The 26,113-nt window shown below is 40.3% G+C and overlaps 1 long non-coding RNA gene across 12 annotated transcripts in view; it reads right to left on the minus strand.

Moving 5' to 3' along the window:
* LOC310904693 overlaps nucleotides 1-26,113 on the minus strand; it is a 545,090-nt gene that overhangs the window by 161,657 nt on the left and 357,320 nt on the right. Inside the window, exon 1 of one of the 12 annotated variants that reach the window (XR_014588547.1) lies at nucleotides 15,671-16,473. The exons of 10 other annotated variants lie outside the window; for them this stretch is intronic. This is a non-coding gene — a long non-coding RNA (uncharacterized lncRNA). Of the gene's footprint in view, nucleotides 1-73; nucleotides 89-15,670; nucleotides 16,474-26,113 lie in introns of those variants that run through there. One more of the 12 variants, XR_014588548.1, reaches the window with a different exon arrangement.

Here is a 26,113-nt window from a genome sequence, read left to right on the forward strand (position 1 = left end):
TTATTATTGTTGTCAAGGATGGACAGTCCAAATACATTTTAAAGAAGTGTAATGTAAAAACTGAAAAACATACCTGTAGCTGTCAACTTCTTCCAGCAAGATTTTCTTTCATTCTTTCTTTTGTTCTTTCCTTTCTTTCTTTATTTTCTTTCTTTCTTTCTGAGTAGTTTCAATGTAGGCATTAAATTAACAGTGGTATTACAAGAAAATATTACCTTAACACACTTAGAAATGGAGAAATGGCATTAGACGAATAAATCTCAGAAGAACGTAGATAAGCTTCTTTCAATAACTTTGGTGTATAAAGCATTTTTTCTCCATTGCAGTGTGGAAGGGGGAAAAGCTAATCAATATTAATCAAGGCTCATTTAAGTAAATCAAAATTTTAATAAACAACCTAATATTTTTTTATTTAAAAGGAATTTATTGCAATTTAATATTTATAGGGTCACATTACCCATCACGGTTCTGTAAGTGCACAGCACAATTACTTGCACGAAGACTGTGTATTCCCAGGACTAGGGCTATTGGGAGTAGAGACACAAGACTCTCAAAATATTCACCCTTTTCCAAACAATTTTCACAAATACCTGAACTCCCAATCCCCTTTTTATCCCTGCAATAGAGGTCTATATGTGGGTCCTGATGCTCAAAGATTTTTGGGAGGGGGGTCTTGCACATCTGGCCAGAGCCCCCCTGAGATCAGCCTGAAGTTCCCGGGACCTGGGCTGCAGACTCAGCCACGAGGCTGCACAGCAGATGCATTTCTTAGCTCAGTGATCCAGGACCATCACGAGGAATAAAATGTAGGGAAAATATAATCTTTACATATTTCTATGTATAATTTATTTGAGGAGTTTATTCAGTAAAATTCCCCCGCATAGGATAGAAACCTAACAATGTTTCTGAAGACTAAATAATAGATTCTCTACAATTTTATGTGCAGCTTTCCATTTCAAAGTAAGTTTCCCTATTGACAGCATCTGCCAAACACCACCTTTTTATATCTGGAAGCTGAAAAAGGGTGTCAAAATTAAAAATTCTCGTCTCAGAACCAAGTGATGAACTAGCTTAGCTGCAGCTACTTCTTTTACAATCTAAAATAAATAAATAAAAAATGTGGCCAATATTTAATCAATTACTATTTCAGCTTCAGTAAAAGGTAGAGTTTCCCCTAGCCACCTCCCTTCACTCTAATTCACTCTAGGCTTTAGTTTGAAAATAAGACAAATGAAAAAATAAAATAAAATAAAATAACAATATAGACATTAAGCTAAGGTACACATGGATACTTGCTCTATTTAAGAAAGCACTCAGGATCATCTGTAATTCAGCCAGGCACATAGCCACATACTAGTCTTTGTTTTACCTAGAAAAATAGATTTTGGTATGAAAATCCCTTCACTGACTCATCATTTTTTGACTAACAATAAATTGAACATTAAGCACTTTATATAAGCTATGTTAAATCTATTACTGAAATAGGCTGTTGAAATAATGTTTTTACAAAAATTACTACAAACAAGTGGGAAGTTTTGGTGACAATGATATTCTTCCTGGAGATTACCTCAGGCCACTTGCAGAACTCTGCAGCAGAGAGAGCATCCTCAGCTGCGCTGTACTAGGTGGTTTAAAGCAAAAGTATGAAAAGTTAGATATTTTTCCTTAAAGTTCTAGGACTGCTCCACAAGGGGCTTTAAAATGTAAACAGATACCGAAACAGCTGTGTATTGTCTTTTATTTCCCTTCAGTCATGTCTTTTTTACTAGGCTTTTATTTTTCTTATCATTTATAGTTACAATGTCTGATCCAAAACTAATTTATGTCAATAGAGAAACTTTCTGTTCAGCAGACTTTGAATTGGAATGTTAATTTTGTATCTTCCTAAGCCTAACTTCCTTTTAAAATAATTGTTATGTAATGCCTTGAGTACACTCTCATGGGAAGTATTTCAACTGAAGTTATTCCTAAAGAATAATACTCTTTATATGTCTACTGCAAAACACATATATTAATTTTATATGCATGCACAGTATAAAATTTTCGTATACACATACAATACATGTGCACAGAATAGTAACATACCTCCTTTTTATTTTCTTTCTTTTTTTTTTTTAAATAATATTTTATTTTATTTACTAGAGCCTGTGGCTGGTAAAAAATCTTATTCTTTGCCTAAGAAATGTAGCATTGGGTGAATTTTCTCTTGATTTTCAAGATAAACTTTGTGTTAACTTGTAATTTTCTATTTAGCAGCTGATGAAAATTGACAAATGGGAATTTCCTATGCAATTTGTGCTTTTCCAGCATTATTTCTGTGGCTAAAGCCTATTAATACAAATTACATTAAAAACCTCAGTTCCATTGACTGTTAGCACAGTCAGAGCTTTCAGTATAATTTTACTATTTGATAGATGTCAGGTATTTAACTTGTGACTTTTTTTTTTTTTTTTTTAACAGGCAGTACAGCCCAACAGCAGCAAAATGTCCTTTCAAAAACTTTTCTTACCTTAATGTTTTGAAAGGTACCTTTTATTTTTTGCACAGCTAAAGAAAAAAAAAAACAACATGAATTCCTTATGTGCTTTTGGAGATCGGTAAGAAAAATGTGAGCAGAGCGAAGGGCATGGGGTATCTTTTTCAGATGTTGTGATGTGAAGGATTTTCTCTCTCATCTCCCAAACCCTGTAGATGGAGCCCTCCACTAAGATCTTGCTGTATCTCTAGCACAGATTGACTTCTTTTGGGTTGATGATGATTGATCGTGTTGTTTTCTTCATTACTTTAAACCTAATCAGTGCTTGGTGTAATTTGAGTAATGATTGCTCATTATTGGCAATTGTGAAGTTTAAGGCTTTCTTCATTTTACCTCACAAGACAGCCAGTTGGGAGATGCTCGTACATCCCCATTTGGGCAATGCTTGAGGTAAGAGAAGGGGGAACCATCATCAGTAATAGGCAGTAGCGAGAGCTCTGTGCAAGTTTATTACTGCATGTTTTCTTGGCAGGGAGCTCCTGATCTGACCCCTATGATCAGACCTGATCCCGAAAAAACAAGTTTCTTAGCAGTCTCTATCATTTAGGCCTTACTGAAATTCCTCAGCTCAATAAATCATTCTATTTCTTAATAATGTGTCTTATAAAATGATATGGATGGATTTGAAAATAAAAGGTTTTCCATTTCCTGAAACAAAAGGGAAAGAAGAAAAGATAATGAATGAGGATCATCTGTGGGCCAAAACTGTATTGTTTCTCATTACACAGATTCTGCTGCTAACTTTGGTATTTTGAATGAAGAATAAGGGGTATTATTGCAGAATGGAGTGGTTGATTTACAGGCGCTAAGCTTGGTAAGCAGAGAAAAGGATGTTAAGTTGTTCAGTACCTGGAGGACACACCATGGGAGTCTGGCTAAGCCCTTCGTTTATGCTGAAATTATGCTAAGGACATAATGAAAATCTATATAAATCGGAAAATTTTAGATTCACAACTATGGGAGCAAGAACAGTTTTTCTCCTTGGGCCTACTTCCATAGTTACAGCACTAAGTATAGATATTATAAATAATGATTTATCCCAGCAAAAGAAGAAGGAAAATATATTTCCTTTCCATATTATTGGTAATTCTTACCACTTGCTTCAGCCATATTTAGCCAAAAGTCGCATGTGATACTTCATGAAATGTTTTACCAATTAAAAAAAAATAAATTGCTGTGTAGTTACTTGGGATAAAATATGTGATGCTTGTACAAGATACCACAGTTTTATGCACTCTATTTTCACTGCTCTTATTTTATATTCCTATTGACAAAAATCATTCTAAGAATATTTGCTAGCTAATTCTTTAAAATGTTTTTTTTTTTTTCAGTTGTCTCTTACACCCGTGAAAAAATCTGCACTAAACACAAAACATATGAACCTCAATTTGTTCTACTGTAAACCAGCTAATTCTGGGGTGAAAAGGTGTCCAGAGACATCAATGGAGCTTGCGTGGAGCAGTTCTCTCTTTGTAATTTCACGAGGCACTTTGTAGCAGGGGAAGCAGGGATGCTTTCTCTCTCCACCTTACTGAGCTGACATCCAACAGCCGAGAGCGTGGTATCAGTGACACGCTCAGTAACTGAGGTGCCTCCAGATGAGGAGGTTATGCGTTTCCTACCCGACGTGATCACACTCAGCCTCAGGGGCAGTTCCAGCACATGCGGCAGCACTGATACAAAGAGTCTCAGTGGCAGACCAGGCGCTTGCTGGAGGGGACAAGATATCTCATTTGCTTAAGTTAGACCAGAGGACCCCAGCATGGATAAAGCTCTGCCTGCACTCTCTCTCTCTCTTTTCCTACTTTGCTTTTTTTTTGGAGAGAGAGTACTATGACTATGCAAGTAAAAATAAATACATTCTGATATTATAACATCACAATAATGTGATCATTTGAATTCATACTGAGAACAGTAAAAACAATATGCTTTCTGATTGAATTATTCAAGCTCTTAGCTTTTAAGTTTCAATTATAGATACAAACAACTGTATGCAAGAGAAACTGAACAATAAACAGCATTTTCTAGCTGAGGTATAAAAAGCAACGAGTTGCAGAAAATGATTTTTTTAAAGATGAAAGCGTAGCCCATCATTAAGATCAAATCTAAGAGAGCAGAAGCACTGCAAAGCATGATGTTGCTATAGTACACTACTCCAGATGTAATACCACACTGACTTACTTGGCTATGATTCTGACTTATTCAGTAATTACAAGCAACAAAGAAAACAGGCATGTGATGAGTGTAAGTTCAAATACCGAGTTTAGATGAAAAGTAGCATGCAAAACCTTGAAAATAAGTATAGAAGGCAAAGATGTTTTAAATTCTTAAAAATGCAAAAAATTGTGTGTGTATTTTTAAAAACAGAAAAAAGCACAGCAAAATAGGAAACACTGTGTGTGTTTTGTGCGTATTTTCTCACATACGGTTTTGTGCTAACACTTGTGTCTCAGAAGACTTTTGCAAAATGTTATAGTCTTACAAGCCTATGTATGCCGAGACGAACTATCTAGTGTATGTAGTGGAGCATATGCAGATGTGAAGTAAAATAAATAAGAATCACTCAGTTTTAATAAAGATTAAAACGATAACAGGAAAACAGGATATTTATAGCTCTAAATTAACTCACCATGTTGTTACCATAATCCATGTTCCTGATTCTAACCTCCCCCCCAACAATTCTCTGATTTTATGTCTTCATTTGGGGCCTGATGCTACAAGCATGTGTGCATGTATTTACAATTCCTTTAATAATATCACAGAAGCCAGCTGCATTGTCTTGCTAGCTGGCATTGCTGACCTAATGAGGCAAAGCCATGTATAGCTGTTTAACTTTATGTGCTGTGAGTGGCCATACTCACGGCAAATGTGGAAGTTCTTCCCTATCAAAATGTATAGAACTGAACCACTGAAGGTTTCAGCAGCTCTCGTGTTTTTTCTTTTCATCTTGGGACAAAAAAACATTACTGCAAGTCTCAGAAATAGTTATTAGCAAATTCACTAGTTATAGGGATTATCTTTTTGGATACATTTTAAAATACTGACTTCCTTTTCTTTGTAAGAATAACAAGCAAACAAAAAGCACAGTTATTTTGAAAATGTAATTCTTCCCCCTAAAGTCACCTTTTAATGAAAACAATTCATGGTCAAAGCCCTTCAGTTTCCTGCAGTCCCAGGCAATATTTTGGACATGCAGGCACACTGGAAACTCCTGTTCCTCCTTAGTCCCTGGAGGTACCAGAACCATTAGCTCCCGAGAATCGGTGGCTCTGGTTTTGGACAGCAATGCAGCCCTCCCTCTCTTCAGTCCTTGGCCACTCACCGCTCTGCCAGAAAACCAATGAGAAAAGACATGTTTTTGTCTGACAGGCTGGTTTTCAGCAGGATCAGGTTAATTTTCAGCTGGAGCAGTCCCAAAACCTGATTCACCGTGTGGCTGCAGATGTGCTCCTACAGGTACAAGCCGGGGGGGTGGGGGAGGGCAGGAGCTCGGGCAGTGCTGTGGGCTACGCAGTGTGGGCAAGGCAGCCTTTAGTGGCACTCACTTGTCTAATAAGCCCATGGAACATACTTTTAGCTGGAAAGGAGGGCAGCAAACACATCGGAGAGCACTAAGTATGCAGTAGGACTGTTAGTGCCTCACAGCTTGCATTGCTTCCCAGTGCTGTGCTGCATATGGAAATACCCACTGAAGAGAGCCTGGCAAGGCTGGGTCTACCTTTTCCATTTTCTTACCATGCACTTGTGGCTATTTTTTATGCAGGTAAATAAAACACATGACCAGGTTACATTTAAATAGATGGCAAAAGCATAAAATCTGACCCACAAAGTTTAGATATGGGCACCAACTGATTTTTCTTTTTTCCTCTCTCATTGAATTCTGACTTGAGATCTATTTTCTTGGTAAGCAATAGATACATATGCAAATACATTCACATACCCATAACTCAAGAACTTCTAAAACAAGGATTTCCACTTTTTGGCATATTTTTCATCATTTATCATCATGATTAGCTTTAGATTAGACCAATATGTATTCCCATTTTAAGTTGTTTTGAGTGAGATCCAATATTGATTGCACGTGTTTTCCCACATCAACATGAACAGAAAATGAATGATAAATACACTCTCTATGGATGTTTTGAATACAGCAACATTTGGGGGTTAATGAAGGTAAAGGAAAAACTCTCAGAATCATTGGCCTCCTGCCACAAAACTAGAGAAGTAAACTGGAGCTGAAATTTCCAGTTTTGGGGAAGCTGAAATACGAGCACAGAACTTCAGGACTCCAAGCATAGCCCACCACCCTGCACAAAGATTTTAGGTCCATTCACTCCATGAATGGAGAGGCAACAAGTGCTCTGATGGAAACCATGGTCTAGCGGCTGCAGTAGCATTCCTCTTTCATGTGCACATATTGGAAGAAGAGGTGGATAGATGATACCATATCAGAAATAATTACAATGCTATTGAGTCTCAGTATGACAAAGAGGAAAGTAATGACTTTGGCTAGGGCCAGAGAGAATATAAAACAATTATTTATTTATTTATTAGAAAGGTCAGTGTCTGGGAAGATCACCAGAACTGGCAGTGGGTGAGAATAGCAAATTTTGAAGCCAATTCTTCTGTTTTTCAAGCAGAACAGCAGTCTATATCACTGATAATTCATGGGAAAGTTTAGTTATCTATTTTCTGTACCCTGGAAGAAGCCAAAAGTGTCTTCTCAGCTGGATTGCCACATTCGAGAGCTGACTGACGTTTTAATGTGATATCATCCAAAAGCAAAACCACACTTGCTCCCCTTGGTGTGGTTCTTCAGGCTGAGAGTTCAACACATCACAAAAGGAACCCGTAAGAATGAATCGCGTGGGGATTAGCTTTTGAGGAAGCAGATTTTGAAGAATCAGGACACAGCCATCTTCCCTTTGAAAACCATAAGATTCTCCCACAGAGTTCAACAGGCCTCTACTTGTACAAACTATTTTTTTCCCAACGACCTAGTGAGCCGTACTGCTGTGCCGTTCCATTTCCCAGGCATTAGTCCCGCAGCCCAACAGTCTGCCTCTCTGCCCTAGCTTTTGTCAGCCTCTCCCCTGTGCCTCCTTTATTACCAGTTGGGCAAATGTGCCTGGATTGAGAACTGAAAAAATCCTGTCTGTTTTGAAAGAATTTTAGGTGCTTCACTGAGCAAAGGAAACAGCTACAGGACTGTATGGTTGTCCTGAGAGATGATTTAGAGGCATAATTGGCCTGAGAAATTGGTAAGATCCTGGAACAGCAAAATATTGCAGCAATGCACCCCTCAGAGAGAAAAATGAAGCCAATCAGATGAACATTAAAAAGTTGATCCTTGTAACATTTATTTAAAAATCAACCACCAAAATGACTGGAAAGTTTAAAAAACTAAAGCTGAAATAACTAAAATATACCCTCCCTCTGCTAAAGTGCTCCTGCCAGAGGACTTCTTGTCTCTAAAGTTCCTAAGTATTCCCACTGGGGAAGAGCAACAAATACGAGCTATTTTCCAGAAGTCGTCTAAGGTAAGCCTTATTTTCCAAATTCTTCTTAAAAAATGTTCACTCCTATCTAAAATGACAGCAAACATTGTACAGCAGTAATGGTTAGCACAGGATCAGAAGAACAGGGCCAGTTTACACCAGATGAAGAGCCAACACACAGAGGCAGTCTGCTGGTACAGGGCTGTGGCTTTGGCTCCACAGACCTGAAAGCTCACGCTCAAGCCCTCCAGGAGCTTTGCTGATAAAGGGATTTAGGAGTCTTTTTTGGACCACAGGTGGCTCAGTGGCAGAAATTTCTGCAGCTGGATGAAATGCCTGGAGTTTGGGATCCTTAGATTCCCTGGGCACTCCCCTGGCAATAGAGGCAAGTAGTGCAGAGGTAACAGGAGTTCCTGAAGGATGCTTTGGATCATGTGGCTGGCTGCTATGCGAGGATCCTGCTCCTTCTGGCTGAGGCGGTCCTGTTCACTCCTATCCTCCTTTTTCAGCCTTGCTGGATAAGCATGTCCAGTTATGCCACTTGACATTAAAATAGCTTCCAAGTGAGTCTGCTTCTATGACAGGATTACTCTAGTGGGAGAACAAACTAATACATTTCCCAGACCTTCTCCCTCTCCTCCTTGATAGCGAATGCACCCATAATGTACATTTTTGGGTTTACTCTAGACCAAAGGGCAATATTTTGTGAAGCTTCTTGTTCAAGTCCTGGTAACATATAACTTTCAAGCATGCACTTTGACCCTTCCTGAGCTTGGAACGTTGCTCTTTGGCAATTCAGCGTATTTTTCCATCCTGCTGATGACTTAATTATATAAATAAATCTTTCAGGCTGATACGGTCGCCTCTAAGTTTCATTCCTTGGCTGAATGCCTCTTCTTTTCCAAAGTACTGTCAAGTATGAATAGGACAGCATGGGAAAAAGAAGATTATGGTCCCAGCTAGTACTCTTATCATACTGTACTAATGGAAATCAGAAGCCTTAACATGGACCTACAATCCTAAGAAAAAGAACTAGAATAGGACTAGGACAACCCCTACCCTGAGGCAGAATCAGTATGAGAGTTCTCTTTAAAGCAACATGAAGGAAAGAGCTGAAAATATGCTCCCCTTTTAAAAGACACTGAGTTTTTGTAATGTTAGTGGAAAATATCTGCATCCTTCAAAGAGGAGCAAGCATATTCAACTCAATCCTTTAGACAACAGTGCTCCATAGGGGAAACAACAACAACTATTTATTTTACACATATTGGTGCAATACAGAGTGTAATACTGAATGTCATCTCTTATCTGCCACGAAAAGACACTACCACCATAAACACCTGAGTGGAAACGATCCCCTGCAACCCTACATCATCTCTGCTGTATACAGCCATTTCCTCGCCTGTTTGTTTACTCAGATTACATGCCCTTGAGCAGTATGTCAGAAATCTGAACACTGATTAAACCTCACAGCTGACCTAACCTATTGGGAAGAAATGTTCGTGTATCAGGCAGAAAAAATTCTGCCGAGTTATAACTGCGAAACCCAAATACTATTCAAAATAGGCCAAACACATAAACCCAGATCCAAACTCTCGGCTCTCTCAAGATGTCCAAGTCTAGATTCAAACTCTGCTACAAAACAGCAACAGTAATAGAGCTGCTTCAGCGTGACTCAGAGCCAGTTCTCTGGGGTCAGAGAGATGTCATGCGATTTAAGATAAAATGGGACTTATTTAATACTAACAATATATTTTTTATCCCATTGGTTTGGGTTATTTTGTTTTTCTTTTCTTTTTTTAAGAGCTGAGTCTGAAAAGGCAAAAACAAGCTTTCCTGATGCATGTCAACTGTGAGACCAAGCATTCCTTATTGGTTATTTATGAAAGACTCTCTTGGCTGACTCTTAGGGTTCTCTTTATCAGTTTAATCATAATTAGTTTATTATTGCTCCCTGTAAAGTCTAGGAAATCAAACTCCAAGTACAACATGATTTAAAGAGCTTGTTTTATAATTTTGCTCTCAGTGTCCTTTCACCGTGTTTTCAGATGGCAGGAAAAACTCCCTGGAACTCAACAATGTTCAGAAAATTGTTTTGATTAGTAAAACTGTTATCCAGTCCTCTTGCTTGATCCCCAGTTGATGGACTTAGAGATAAAATTTAAGTCCTGAAATGCTCAGCGACTACAAGGTGTATAATACAACCACCCCCAGAGGATTCAAGCATTTCACAAACTATTTCCAAATGGTGCTCCATAGTTAACCCTGCTTAAAATGCAAGCTGCTCCAACAGGTGGAAGCAGTTTTGTACAGCGTATCTCCTCTGTCAGGTTGAGAAGGGATCATTTGTATCACAAGAACCCCAGGTACTGTAAATGTCACTGTTTAGAGTTCAAAACACTGAACTGAGTGAGTTTTTTGCTCTGGTGCTGGCCAGAAGGCAGTGGTATACGCCACAGGAAAAAAATCACAATTAACCTGCTGCAGCATGTAAGTGTTCTCTTTCCCAGCGAGTCCAAGGGACAGAAAAGCAGATATTTGCCCTTTTGGCCTTTTGCTCTTCTGTCATTACACGCACTGGACCAATCTGCCCCAGCCACAAAGATCAGAACAGCTGGTGAATTCACCAAGTTCTGCCAGCAGTGTTTTTGGTGGGTGGCAACGAGGGGCACAGCTTATCAAATAAATCAAAAGCTGCAATGGAAATGCCATGGGATGTTCCTGAGCCTCAGTAGTTTGCAGAAGACATGCTGCAGTTCAGTGACTCAAGCCCACCTTCACTTGAAAAAAACAAACCCACTACTCAAGTATTTCATGGCAAAGGAATACCGGAATTCCAGCCTTAGTTTGAAACCACAAGCATGCGTAGGGTTATGTTGTCACTAAATGCTATTTTAACATTGGTACTGTGTAGAAATTTTGATGGTAAAGTAAGAAATTTTTAACTGACAGAAACTATGAAAATAATATGGAGTTATCGAATGTAACCATGTGTGGCAGGAAATATCTCCTCTGATATATCTTCTACATTTCCAGTAGCAGTGTACATACATATTAAAAAGGAATTTGCTCGAAAGTATGTGATTAGATAACCCATCTCATATTTAATGTTAATTTATGAGCATTAGACAAGTTCTCATGAAGCCTTTTTAAATCAACTCATTGCCACGGAGATGATCATTTATATCAGTCCTTGTACTCAGGTAGTAAAATTCCATAATTCACTTCACTTCACTAGATAACTCTCAGCAGAAGGCTTTGCTAGCGCTCAATACATTATCATCAATACTGAGGAATACTATTATTTCTCACTAACAGCATTATTCGTGATGAATGAAGATGCCCTGTATCTGCTACTGGTACCTTTGATGCTAAATAATCCTATTCTCTCCGAATGTAGAGCACGTGGCTGCTCAGAGGAACAGGGAGACTCAGCAGTTCTGTGCTTCAGTCTCAGCTCTGCCACTCACTCTTAGAGACATGGGTGAACCATGTAAAACTCCTAATCCTGTGGCAGCTGCTTACTGGCAAAGCAAAGCTTGACTTCATTGCACCAAGATGCCACCACTTTGTCCTATTCTCTATCAAAGCCTTTTAGCAGTATTTGGGAGTGAGTCAACATGAAGACATGAGACACCCGAAGCTAAGAAGTTATGGGAATCCAAGACACATGGAGTTGGGGCTATTGACACAGAGATTGCATTGGGAGAATTATAGAGATATAGCTAAAACCTTACAGCCTCAGTTTCTATACACTGCTACAAACAGAATACAGACTTTGCCGCAGCCCAATCCTGCCTTTGCTTTCGGGTGGTATTTCCAGCCATCTTGTTCACGTGATTTGAATTGGGAAGCATGATTCATCCGATAAATAATTTCAAAGTTCCTAAGCTATTGGAGACTGTGAAAGGGCAAAGTATTATTAGCATTACAAGCGTGTCTGAAAGACAAAAACCAGATTTGGATTTATGGGTTTGATTTCTTTGCCAAAGCTCGAGTCTGGACATTCAGTTCAGTTTAGTCTGCACATAGAGACCTGCTCTGACTGATCTGATTTCTGGTTTCAGATTCCAAATCCACTCAAAGTCTCTAATATTTATTGCAAGAGGTCAGATTCGCTTTACCCAACCTCCCTGCAATGCTGCTGTAGCACTTGGCCAGCTGGCATTCCAGTCCCACAGTCACATCCATACCTTCTCCTCATGTCCCCCCGGTGGTCTGAAGAGCTAGACAGAACACGAACTTCAGGAGGAAAGAGGCTACAAAAGTTGATGTGGTGTTCAAAACGGCGTTTGGCGAAAGGACATCTAGCAATGTAAGTACTAAGACTATACAATAGGTTTGTGGAGCCCTACATTACCCAATAAATTACTAAATAAAACATGCTTGATATGTACTTGCCATGAATTAATCTATATTTCAATATAATCCTAAAACGTGGGATATATCTAATCTAACATTAGCAATCTCTCAAAACCCATCTCTTTTCATTGAGTAGGAAAGCAACAGGAAACGCCCATTCCCTTTCCGGTATTGTGCAGAGCTTGATTCAGATGAGGCTTCAATTAGCATTTCTCTTGATGAGTATTTGACAAACTATTATTTAAACTATTTCCACTGCCAGGTCTTCGGGAAAATTACACTCAGTGCCAAACAGTCTGTTAAAAATCTTGCCTAACAAGTCTGCACGTTCCACACTTGAGAATTTAAGCAGATGCTTTATACAGCTAAGAGGAAGAGCTCCCTCCCAGCGTCCACAGTGGAATTTCAGGTTGCATTAATGGTGTCCAAATTCCTTCCCACCAGACACATTTCCTACCAAATCATGAATAAAATACATCTTCTGCTCAGGCATTAAAGCACAGAGGAGAAAACACATCAGCTGTGATGTCTTAATGAGGAAGGCTGAGAGATAAAAGGTATAAATTAAGACCCACAAACAGAAAATAGTATTGCTTTTTGAGCCATATGCCTTCTGTATGAACAACTCAATGTCAGTTGGCTATATGTTAGCTAACGTAATAATAAAGTTCGAATGTGTACATATTGTATTATTCAAGGAGTATTTGAAGGTTGAATGCAATCATGCTCAATAAAATATTATAGTTGTCTAGCACTTAATGCATTAGAAAAAGGGCAAAGAGGTAGTGTCTGATAGCAAAGAAGAAAAGGATTACAAAGTGAGTTCAGAGCATTCAAAACCAGGTAAAGTGTTTTTGAGGAAATCTGTTACCCAGACCCCAGAATTCTCAATGACTCTGGACGATCTCTAAAGTGCTCTAGTCACCAAAACAACTGATACATGATGGAAGCTGCTATTTCATGAGATTTCTGCCATTTGGGGCTGCAGCCACCTGAGAATAAGCTTTGTGATATTCCAGGCAGAGAAAGACCAGGAAAGAATGCTCTTCTCTCTTTGAATTGAAATAGAAGATGAAAGCCTGGGATGAATTCCACTCAGGGACCGAAAATTCACCACTCTCTTGTAACATTCACAAGGCTATTTCATTTCTAAAATAGAGTACAAGAAAGCAAAATAATATAAAACAAAATGAAATAAAATAATGCTTACTGCTGTTAAGAACTCTGTAACAGAAGACCGAGGACTACAGTTTGCTAAGACATACACTGTACTTTCAAAGTCTTGATCTATGCTTTACTGCTTTAGTCAAGATCACGTACAAGTTAAGAACTGTTTCCTATACAATGTCTGCCAATAAATTCAGAAAGTTTTATGGGGGACTGTGCTGGCTATGAGGTCCCAAGTTAAGGCAATAGCCTCAGCATATAAAATGACTTCCCATATTCCCCAAGTTCTTCTGACCTATGTGGAAGAGATGGCTACAACATTGACCTTCTTATCCAAATCTCCAAATGGAACAACAGTCATCTGTTCCTCTTCATATTGCTTTTTCCTTATGCCACAAGGGAAATTACATAAAATGCATAAATAACCTAGAATGAACACAACTAGACACATCTTAGACCCTTCAGAGAGTATGGCTTACCATCTCTCTACAGTCATTCAAAGATGGGGAAATCATTATTATCAAGTGAGAAGTTTGCTTGAATAGTTATGTAAACTAGTCAATCCTGTAAAACCCTCTCTTTCACCAAGACAGATAGTTTTGTCTTTATACACCCAGCACCACAGGAAGAATTCTCTCCCTTTCTTCGCTCTGTCCTTTGTGCTAAGGCGGTACCCCTTGGACAGGTCAATGAAATGGGACTTCGGACACGTGGGTTCCCTTCCTGGGTTAGCACTAAGTGATATTGTGACTTGGTAAAAGTCACCTCACCCCATTCCAGTTTTCCCACCAGCAGACTGCTGTCAACACCTACATATTGTCTTTGGCCTGGGGTACCAATGCTGTGGCCCCAAGGAGGTGTCACAAAGGTCAACACTCAAGGACCATGGTCAGCTTTGAGAAGGAAAAAATCTGTTTCCCTATACTTCTCTACCATACTGCCTCAACATGGAAGTTTCTTCAAGGGTTTCCTGAAAAAACTTGTGTATTTTTGTGGTGGACAGATGGAAAGAAAAAGGTCTTTCTGAGCTCCTCATGCTGGATATCTAATATCAATAAACCTCACTGAAAACCTTAACTCCTGTGAGCTCAACCATCCATGTCTCATAAGGTCGTAATCAACCAATCTGTAACAAGCCTGGAACAGTCACAGGCAATTCCTTCCTAAGCAGGAAGTGAGCAGTTTTATATCAGAAAAAAAATCTGTTTTCTGAAAGGTTTTGAATATTTTGAGAGGCTTTTTTTTTTTTTTTTTTTAACTTTATACTGAACACAGTCTACAGATCCCTGTAGTGTATTTGTATAAGGTTCTGGATACAAAGGATTGCCTTGATTTTCTTTTCCACACAAAGTATCAGGTCTGGATGCTTACTTCACTAACCAAATGAGGTGCCAAAAAGGTACCATTCAGTGTCATCAACGATACGGTTAATTGTTTCCTTTGCTACAATAAATAATTGTGACATCTAAAACAGAGCAGTCAGGGAACCACTGGTGGAGGATGAAGCTTATGGTAAGTGTATTGAGATACTGCTGGCCCAGATTCCCTGTACAAATTAACACTGGTTTCCAGCTTTGCTAATGAACGGCTGTTTCACTTTGCAGCTGGAGGTTTCTACTACAACAAATTCTGAAAGAATTTTTGAGGTAGAAGAAGGAGAGAATGGACAGGCACAGAGACCGAGAAAGCGTAGTTATTGCAAGAGACCATCATTTGGACGTTTCCTTTAAGAGTGAATTATATATGATAATGGCTTCATTGTCATCAAATAGAATACAATTAATTTTATTTTTTAGTATGTTATCAGCAAGCAAACCACCAGTATTAGCTAGATACCATCTGGGAGTGACAGTTTCCTTATTACAAAATATGTAAAAATATGGACTCCCTTAAGGAATCTGTTGCACTACATCTGCTCTGATTTTTGTTATATGCTAATGGATTTTAACCCAGCATATGAAGCATGTAAAAAAAAATAACAGAAAATTTTCAACTAAATTACTTGTTTCACATTTAAAGTGTCACAAAGACAGAGACAGCCACATATGCAGCCTTAGCTACAGGGGACTGGGAAGAAACAAAGAGGTAAGGAAGAGGCATTTCTTACCTGCTGTTTTGTTATCCAAGCCTCTCTCTCAAGAGGGATTCTAGCTGCCCACGTAATTAAGGCCACTTGATATGTGAAGGAAGTATTGGAAGTATACACAGCTAAATCTCCAATAAGCTTAGGTGATAACAAAAGATTGTGACTGCTGAAGCACAATTATCTTCCTTATTTCCCTCTGTTCATAATATTTTAAACAATCACAATGATTAAAATGGGCTATTACAATTAAGAGACTATTCTCCAGGGTAGAGGGTTGAATTTTTGTGGTCTTCACAAATTTCCTTAACTTTCCTTGCAACAAGCAGATCTTGAAACTCAGCTGGAATGACAAACTGTTCAGTTAGGTAACGAGGAGCTGTCTGGATTAGACCGAGAATATGGTGGATTAAAAATCCTCTCTGCTGAAATACTGGTGTCATCATCTTTGAAAGAATGACCCATTGCCAGAGCTGGAAATAAATGACTGTGCTGCAAACACAGGGCAGAGGAGGGCTGTTCTGTGGTTTGTTTTTTCTTTTTTTTTTTTTTTTTTTCCCGTGTACAATTATGCAGAGCTGTAGCTTTAGGCTAACAGAATTTTTGCACTTGTAAAGCAGTTTGGTATGAATTGCTTTTCCATGGATCTGTGTCCCCAGGCCCTGCACTGTGAAATATACCAGGCATTACATTTTCATTAGCATCAACACAGGACGTTTCTATGTATTAAGCACTAAAAAATATTTCATGATCTGTTTACACTTCATATATATATTAATTAGAGCCGGGAAGTTTTTGACTGCACATAAGCTTTTTGCGTAACTTTTCTTTAAATAAAAGTAATGCACTGCCAGCTGTGGAGTCCCAGAGATTTTCCAGACTATTTGGAAAGACTATCTCTTCTCTTGCTTGTGCATGTATATAAACACGCATATATAAATATATATATACATATATGGCCACACGCATAAATGCTCACACAAAAAATATTATTATTTACAGGTGCAAAGAAGTAATTCACAATGAAGCTCTAAATGCAACATTTTCTAGAAGGGAATATTGTGTAAGTGATTGTACTCTAAATGTGTATAACTTCAATTAACGTTAGTAGGAGGGAAAACTGCTTTACTCCTTTAAAAATTAGTACTTACATGCTTTATACACAGTCTCCTGGCTGATAAATTGGAAGAGCTTTAGAAATATAAATTAATTAAGTTTCACAACACACTGGTGAGCTAGTTAGGTGTTCTTATACTCACAAATAAACCCAAAGGGTTGATTTAGGCGTAAAGAAGCTGCTTGAGTGACAGAACCAGGAAAGAACTCGGGTGTCCCCAAGGTCTGTCGCCCCTTTCCTAACAACCAGATCGCATTGCTTCCAGACAAAGGAAGAAATCCCTAATCAAGAGAGATGTATAAATCAAAACAGAATACTCCCTCTTTTATCCTTGGTGGTCCAAGTTCAAGATTTACAGTTTCTAAAATTTCTATTCTATTACTCGGGAAAACACCTAGATTGAAAATAGCTATGGCCAGGTCAGAAAATTGTAATGGTACTACTCCTACTAATTAATAAGATATAAGAAAAAAAAATGAAAATACAAGAGAAATGTGAAAGATGTTTCTGAATAACGTGGGGTGGTTTTCAAAGAATAAAACTGAATAGTAATATATTCTAAGATACAATACTGTGAGCTGTATTTTGGTGCTTCCCATTGTTACATGACTTTGTACCTGCTGATTCCACTCTTACTCAAGCAGGTTAGACAGTTCGACCTAAATAAATCAATAAGTTTAGACACATGAGTGTCATAACAGGAAGCAATGGTTTATGGTAGATGTTTCTGGCTAGACATTACAGCTTGCCCCTCCTCGCCAAGCGGGTGACTGCTGTCTCCCTGCAGAGAAAGTGCAGCTGGTATGACAAGGGACGGATTTCTGCTGGGCCCAGGGCAGGGGACGGCATCTGAGAACAGGAGTGGGACCTACTGCCCTGATGGGCAGGGAACACACAGCCTGGTGTGGCCAACCTGAAGAAGGAGCCTAGATTCAAATGCCTCAAGCCCCTGCTTTAGAAGAGGGACAGGGAAGGGGGAAAGCAAGTAGTTTGCTGTGTTAATGGTATAATGAAAACCACCCTTCAGCACCTTGCTCCCCTGTGCATTCAGAGGGGAACAGACCCCTGCAGCACTCATTTAGATTTACACGGAAACACTTCATAGTAAGTGGCAGAGCATTATTGCCTCCTCTGATACTCGCTGCAATAGCAAATACTTGTGCTCCATTTCACTGCAGTAGCCGTGCACCAAGACTAACTCAGTGAGCCGCAAAAGCACTTCATCAGGCTTGGGTGAGTGCTCTGATTAAAGCTATTGTTTCCTTTCTAGGGACAGTGTCACCCAAGAGAAGCCCACTTTTGGTATTTTTCCTAATGTTTTGGACAAATCTCCCAGGGAAGCTGAAGAGAGGACTCAGACTACCTTTGAAAGGGAGCAAGTCCTGATGGAGACAGTGGCTCTTGTCCACACGGCCCAGCCCCACCGCCTTTGGCACTTTGATTGAGTCGAGATGTGCTCTCAGAAAGCACAGCTGCATTCAGCTTCAGCAGCCTTTTTAGACACTCATTTTCTGATTCCACATCAGTGTCACCCTTGATTTCTGTGTTGACACGGTCAAGAACGCTGAGGTTTTCTGAACCGATAGCGTGGTAGCACTGACTTTGTGGTGTGTTGACTTTGGACTTGAGCAGTAACTGCCGAGTGCTGGATGGGAGAATTAGAGTTCAGCCTCTCAAAGAGCTGAGGATTCTCCAATGGCATAATCAGGTGTGTGTAGAAAAGGCCAGGGGGGACTTTATAATGGATCTCAATGAAGTCAGAGCCAGAGTATCATTCCAGTATATTTTTAACAAGATGTTCAGGAACAGATTTAAGTGGTACTTAATGTTCCTCCACCTACAGTACTCGCTGTCACTAGGCGCTAAATAAAAACGACTTACAACCTAGCTTTGAACTTGTGAGCCAGCACAACTGAGCAGGGCTTGCTGAAGGCCCCACAGAGTTCAGGTTCGCGGAGACATAATTAAAATACACAAGACAGATGCTCAGTGAACTCCACCTTTTAATATTTCACAAACAACCTGGATGCCTTTCCTCCTGACTTCCAACACAGATTTTTTTGCCTCCTGATACTCAGTCCACTTGTGTTTAAGATTAATGGCTAGCCATTTGGCTAAGGGCAGTTTTGCCATAATAACTTTAAAAAGCAGTTTCATACCATTTTTCCAGCCATATTTCCCCCTTAGTAGTGATAAGGAAATGAGAGAGAAGCATACACCAACAAATGAGAAAGGTCTTGGCCAACTGATATAGAAAAGTGAGCTAGGATAGCACAAGAAATCCAGCCACTGTCCCCAGACTCCCACAGTACCCATATTGTACCTGTATTCTGCTCAAAGCAGGGGTCTCTTAAGCATAGTTAAGTCATAAGCTTAATTCTGGGCACCAGTAATTCCTGTGAGTTATTTGCCCAGTATCCTCATGAAGGGACTACAGCAGCCAGCAATGCGTGGGGGAAATCTGGGACGTAAATACGACAGGTTCTGCTGGATCAAGCAGAAACACAGGGAAGCATTACGTTTTATGGAACGTAGGAAGGACTGAGGTACTCTGTAACAGGCAGACCTGGAATACCCAGCTGGGAACAGGGAAGCACACATCCCATGCTGTTTTGGCACTCGTGTAGACATGGTACTCAAGCTACCCATTATATGCCTATACTATATGCCTATACTTTTACTTCCAAAAATTCCTTTGTGGAGAGAAGAGGAAAGTTTTTGCGTTGGCTTCATTCCATGTGTTACACCATACTGGAGACTTTCCATTGCTTTCTTGTCATGCAAATTCTACATCCCCCTGAACCACCAGCCAGTATCCTGTATATTACAGTACTCCTAGAGTAGAAAAAATTAATTAATGAAGCCCATGTTTATTATACAAGATACCTAAAAAGAATTGGATGTCTGTGAATCCCAGGCTCCCAAATCAACTTACATATTCTCTCTTTTCTCTTCTCGGTATTCATACACTTACTACCTAATCATTGCATCACTCACAATAGAGGAGAACACTGCTATTCGAACCTGGCACTGACCTCCAAGTGTTCTTAAGAAGACACCAGCGAAGGAACTACTAGAAAGGCAGACCACAGCAGAGGAAGAGTGAGAGGTCTGTTTCATGTCAATGTTTCAAATCACCCCAAGGAAAGGAACACACATTTTTGCTTCTGGGAAGCTGGCTTTGGCAAGTGGGCGAAACAGTGCAAGAGATCTGATATGATGTCAATACCAGATCAAAGAGACTCATCAAGTCAGCTAGTGAGTGAGCTGCGAGCCCTGGGAATTGCTGCTGGATTCCCTCTTGCTTTGGTGCTTTGCAAATTTCTTAAACTTAGCAATATATCTAAGGGCTGCTCTTTCCCTTGTCCTTGCAGATTAACAGATTTTTACTGAAGACATTATTTTAGATATTATTATTTATTAAATAGTATTGTCTATTGCTGTAGATGAAGATGTTATTTTAGCTTATATTTTAGATATTATTATTTCCCTATCTCTGTCTGCTTTAAGCACTTCGCTTTCACAGCACATTAGCAGCCCCCGCAGCCTTGCTTTCCACCTGCAGTCCCTGTAGTTCAGGGACTTTGTTTTCTTCTGCTCCCTCCCTAAATTTGGAGAACTGGCTAGTTAAGAAGTATCAGGATTGATTCAAAGATTTAACACATAAACTTCAGCAACAGCAAAAGACTTGCAATTTGTTTTTAGAAATGCCAAGGGGCTTTTCTTACCTTTTGAGAAAAGAGCTCGGAAAAAGGAACAGGAAGACTCATGTCAGTGATCTATTTAAGAACCCAGCAACCAACAATGTAAGTTTCATATTTTAACAACTGAAATACTCATGTTGTTGTAACTTGAGACATAAAGCAAATCACATTTTAGATGGAGGTATATTCATTTTTAAGACATACTGTCACGGAAACTGCTTTACACAAAAAGCTTCACTATAAGTTTGGTTTTGTTTGTTCAAAAGCAGGCATATCTGGATGTCTTGATATTTAAAAGACATGGGGATATGATCTCATTTTGCTGTAGATACATGGCATGAGATTTATGCAGGATAATTCAAAACAAGTGTTCTCAGACTCTCTCCTGGCTGTGGATCACAGCTTCAGAGATTCTGAATGGATTGCTAATTGGTGCCTGACAGGCAATCAAGTACAGCAGCCACTCCACAACTCCGCTCTTACAGCAAAATAGGTAAGTGTACTGTGTGTACACAGTTCCCTTCTAGTATGATTACAAATGAGAGAAGGAAAACAAGTTGCACTCACAAGGAGCACTCAGGACCACTAGAAAGTGCCAAAAGTACAGACTGAGAGCCCCTGAATGCAGAATATTCATCTTAAAATGTCAAATTGATACAGGCTTAGAGTGACAATCTCGGGGATTGGCTGACTTAGGTCGGGGAAGTGTTCGTTCAGCTAACAAGAGCTCTAATGCCCAACAAACTCTTTCCATTCATTTCAACAGCCTCTGTGCAGGCCCTGCAGTGGCCCTCTGCCTGTATAATGAGCCTCTATCTGTGTAGCAGTGCACAACACCTTCCCCATTGCCTGCTGTTCCTGCAGATGTAGGGCCATGGATGTTTGCAGCCGCTTGCTCTCCCTCCTTCCAATCTTCCCCCATTCCCTCCTGCTCTTTATTTTTCACATTCCTGCTCCGCGCTTCCCAAAATCTCAGCCCAGGTCTGGTCTCCCTGGTCTGTTTCTTAGAGTGCTCACCCTGTCCCCTTTCTCTCCTATTTCCCTACAACTTCCAGCTTGTCTTTTCCGCCTTAACTAATCTGCTGCCCTGATGATTAAAGGTTAGCAAAGTTGGCACAACAGATACAAGTCCCGCAACAGGAAATGACAGGTGACCTTTCACAGCGTTGCCTGCCTGCCTGTTGCTTGTTTGATACTAATAATGTGTTGCCAAAAATAAAAGGATGAAATAATAAGGCAAATCTGTTTAAACATTTAGTAATCCCTTAGATATCCATATAGCTACTCATACTGCTGTAAATCCCCGGTAGCTTCTCCAGGTTTAGTGAAATTATTCTGTGTTTATAGGCAGGAAAAACAACACAAGAGTCCTGCAGAGTAATCTTAGCTTACAAAACAAACAAGAGTCCGGGTGCTCCGAGGGATCTACACTCAAACAATCAGGACCCTCCAGTGACTGCAAAATTTGGAGGCATGCCAAGCTGGCCATTTATTTTTGGTTTTGTTTGTTTGTTTCCAAGCACAGGTACTCTCTTTTTATTTATTTATTTATTTATTTTCCAGCAGAGTAGTACCCTATTCCTTTAAAAGCTCATGTTATTTTAGTGCAAAAGGGTCTCTCTCTTTCACTCTGCCTCTCAGCCTTGAGGTTCGCATTGCACTGATAGCACTAATCTCTGAAGAACCTTTTCAGGATCAATGATTATAGTACTGCTAGCCCCTTGTTTTGCAGACTTTTAAAAATAAAATAAAATAAAAAAAATACCCAGCACAATCAGGACACATTCCTTTTCATCTCCGTCTTTCTCATAATTTTCCATGGCAGAGTTCATGTCAAAAATGCTTGGTTTCCACCCTCCACCCAATTGTAAGCTCTTCAAAGGGAGAGAATAAAAGTTGGAGCCTGAATCCCAGAGCAAATGCTCCTGCAGCCATGCTCAAGCCAGCTTTTGAAGTCTTTCGGCTCACCTCTTGATGCCAGGCAGGCCCCTATTATTACCAATGTTGTTAGCCATTTCAGCTCCATTTCCAGGCCTACATGGACAAGAGAGCAAGGGAGGCCCTTTCATGTCAGGCTTTGCAAAGCTGCTTCAGTGTTTGAAGGATGAAAGTCGCTCTTGTTTGTTCTTGCTGCGGTGCACAACATTTGGCTTAAAAAATAGAGGATGTTGCCTTTCTTGAAGTGGACTGTGCATTGCTGGACACAATCAACACTAATGGCAGCTCTGCTGTCAGGGTTTCAGGATTTTTTTTTTGCTTAAAGAATGTAAATAGCCGAGCGTAGCGGCAGCAGGATCTTTTTTAATTTAGAAAAGTAAAATACATTTGTGCAGATATCAGGGGATAGGAAGGGGGGGTGGTGGAGAAACAGCCATTTCCTCATGACACAAGTACAGATGAGAGATTATTTTAATGAGGCCTGAGTAATGAGAACCCTTAATTCAGGGAGAGCAAGAGGAAAAGCTTTTCCCCTGTCCTCGAAGTAGCCAAAACAAAGCTGACTTATCCCAGACACAGGAGCGGTCTGCGAGCCCCGCAGAGAGCCTCTGCCTGGCTTCGGCATGCGGCCCGCGGCCGGACTGATCCCTTGCCACCTTCCAAGGGGAGGTCAGAGCAGGAGGATGAAACCTTCCTCTCTTTGGTGCTGTATTGACAGGTAGAGGTTTTCATCACCGTAGCCTCTTTTTCAGGCTCGTTATGTCCTTTCTCAGTCCATGAGTTTCTACCCACACTTGCATTTTGAAGGGAGCCAGGAAGGGGAGGATAAGGAAAAGGGGAAGGAAAAACAAACCCCCTGAAGCTGAACATCCTTTTCCAGGGAACGAAAACCTGAAACTCTGCGGCTGACACTATCCTCCAGCAAAACTGCAGCAGCGAGGTTGCCAAGATAAGAGAACCCCAAGCTAGCAAGCAACTAAATAAATAAGTACATGGAGAAAGGAAGTTTTTGTTTTGATTTCTCGTTAGTCATGATATTTAGCCTTTTATCGCAGCGACGTTCCCATCCACCCCCTTGAAATCCGGTGCTATATATTCTTCACTAGTAACAACAACAATGCTAAGAAGTCTGAGAGCAGGGAACAGGCGGTCAAATGTACTTCTTGGTCCAGCTGTGTTTAGTTTTCAGATGCCCATGTGTTCCTTGTTAGGCTGTCTTCCAGCCCTCCTCTGCCTTCTTTTCTATTCTTCACAGTCCAAAACTATGAACCAATTACAGACCACAGAGTCAGCTATTTACCCCCTCCTGCCTTTACACAGCTATTTCCTGCCTGCTATCAGCAAAGTTAGACAAAGATGACAACAAGCCCAAGGTTTTTACCATAAGTTGAACCATAAGTGGGGACCTGAAAACACCCTAAAGCTGTTATATTTTGTGTAGGGGAAAATTTGAAAAGGATTATCCGAGGAAAGCAATCAGCTCCAGACTGAAATCTATCTCACTGGTGTTTATATGATAAAATAATTGCCATTTAGGCCTCTATCACACTTGGAATATGAATCATATGTCTGGAGGGGTCTCCTGCAGAGGTTCGGGGGCAGAGCTTCCTTCTTCTCCCTAGTAGCCTCTCTGGAGGTGCACATGAGTCTCTGGGCCAAAGAAAACAGTTGTGATTACGGAGTGATAGAGGCAGCCACACGCTGATTCAAGGACCTATAATCTTCTCCCCTTCCACCCTCCCCCTCCCAAAAGCAACAAGTCTGTAAAACTCATTCACTTGCCAGAGGCTGTTTATTCTGTTTAATGGCCACCTATCACCCCTTCACTCATTCTTTTTAGATTTACTAGACAAGCACAAAGCAAATTAGTGCAAAATGCTTTCAGTCAAGTGTCAGGTGGAATCAGACTTGATGAATACTATACTGCTGGGCTTTATAACTCTAGGAACACATATACTGACAACACTGTCTCCTTCAATTAAAGCTATGCTGCCTGTTTTCTGGATCCCTCATCAAATCTTCCGCCTGCCCCCCCACACCCCCAGCCCAAGTCAAACCTATAACTTTTTAATATCTTATTTTAATAAAGACATTTGGACATGCACTGTGATGGTGCAAATGGAGAAATCTCAATGCTGGAATTTTTATGATGTGTTTCAAAAACTTACTCTTCAAAGGAAATGTTTCAGTGACATGCTGATCTGCGGCAAAGTGTGGATATGTTCAAAAATATCACCGTGTCTGAACCTTGTAATGTAATATTTATAGTATAAAGCCTGCTAACTTGCCATAAAAATGAGTCTCCATTGTTGCTCATCCATAAACACACAAGGCCAAAGGGGTGGGGGTAAGGGTGGAGAGGGGACCTGGTTGCTTCTTGACAAGGCAGGGCAGAGGTGTACTTTCCCCTTAAAGCTGATGCGTGGCGCAGTCCACAGGCATCAGGGGAGAGCGTAACCCCAAGGGGAGCACAGGGGTTTCTAGCTGCGTGACTCCCATTAAAGTCAATAGGAGCCATGTGGCTGAAACCCACACACAGATCTCAGAAAATTCCCCCCCTGAGCCAAAAACATTCCTCTGAAGATGGATTGTATCTGATGGGCACAGCTCAGAGTAATGAGCTGCTGATGCCGTGCTGCCCCAGGGATGCGGTGTAATGCAGCTGGGTTTTGCTGGGACACTCAGCTCGTGGAGCGGGGCAGCACGGAGCGCAGGACATCCCACACCACCCTAACGTGCTCAAAAAGGCTTCTTTTTGGTTTTCCCTGAGCTCAGGGATTGTGATTAAAGCGAGTTTCTCCGAGCACCGGGACATCAGCCACTGTAGTTACAGCGAGCAGACAGCTAAACCAGAAATAGGCACAGAGCGATAACAACCCCACCGACGGACAGGGAGCTGCTTTGAAGAGGGAGAGACCGCAAGGCTGCCTGGAGGAACGACATCCGTCATATCGCTGTGGCCACACAGGGGCCACTCTGCTCCAAGCCTGTGTGCCCGAAATGCTCCTCCAGCAGAGAAAACGGAGCGACGGCTGCAGACTGACATTAGGATACATGGTTTTTTGTTTTTGTTTTTGTTTTTTTTCCGGCAGGTAGAGCAAGCTGATGTTAGTCTCATGAAAGGCTGTTGTCGTCAGAATTTTCATAACAACAATTTAGTAGAAAACAGACATGTAAAGAAGCTACAGAGAAATGACACACTTTTTAAGGCATTCTGATACCATGGTGATGAGAGTGGTATAAATAATATAGCAAGAAGGACGGATCCAGTCCTCTGAATTGAAACCATCTTATGTCTCTTTTCAAGGCCTAGTAAGAATAAACAAAGATACTTCAACCTGATAAATTAAATAAGCAAAACATCATCATTTCATGTCCGCTGCTTAAATTCCAAATAAACTGCATATGACTGTGAAGCTGAAAGGTAGTATTATAAATAAAAAGTATTGCTATTCTCTTTCTTCTTCAGGACACAGTGGATTTCACAGGCAATGTCTGGTTCTGTAATATATTATAATTCCTAAAAGCAACCCTAAACAGGGATGAGAGAGACAAATAAGGACCTTTACGCAGGTGTATTCCATGAAGGTTTTTTATGGATGCCGAGTTGAGGATAAAATCTAATTTACAGCTCTAAATTGGAAACATGCACAGACCCTTTGGAATGTGTGTTGTTAGTAAGCTAGCTCAGAAGTCTGCATTAACTCA

Source organism: Anser anser (genome assembly GCF_964211835.1).
Source record: "Anser anser genome assembly, chromosome: 10".
In the NCBI taxonomy this organism is placed as follows: domain Eukaryota; kingdom Metazoa; phylum Chordata; class Aves; order Anseriformes; family Anatidae; genus Anser; species Anser anser.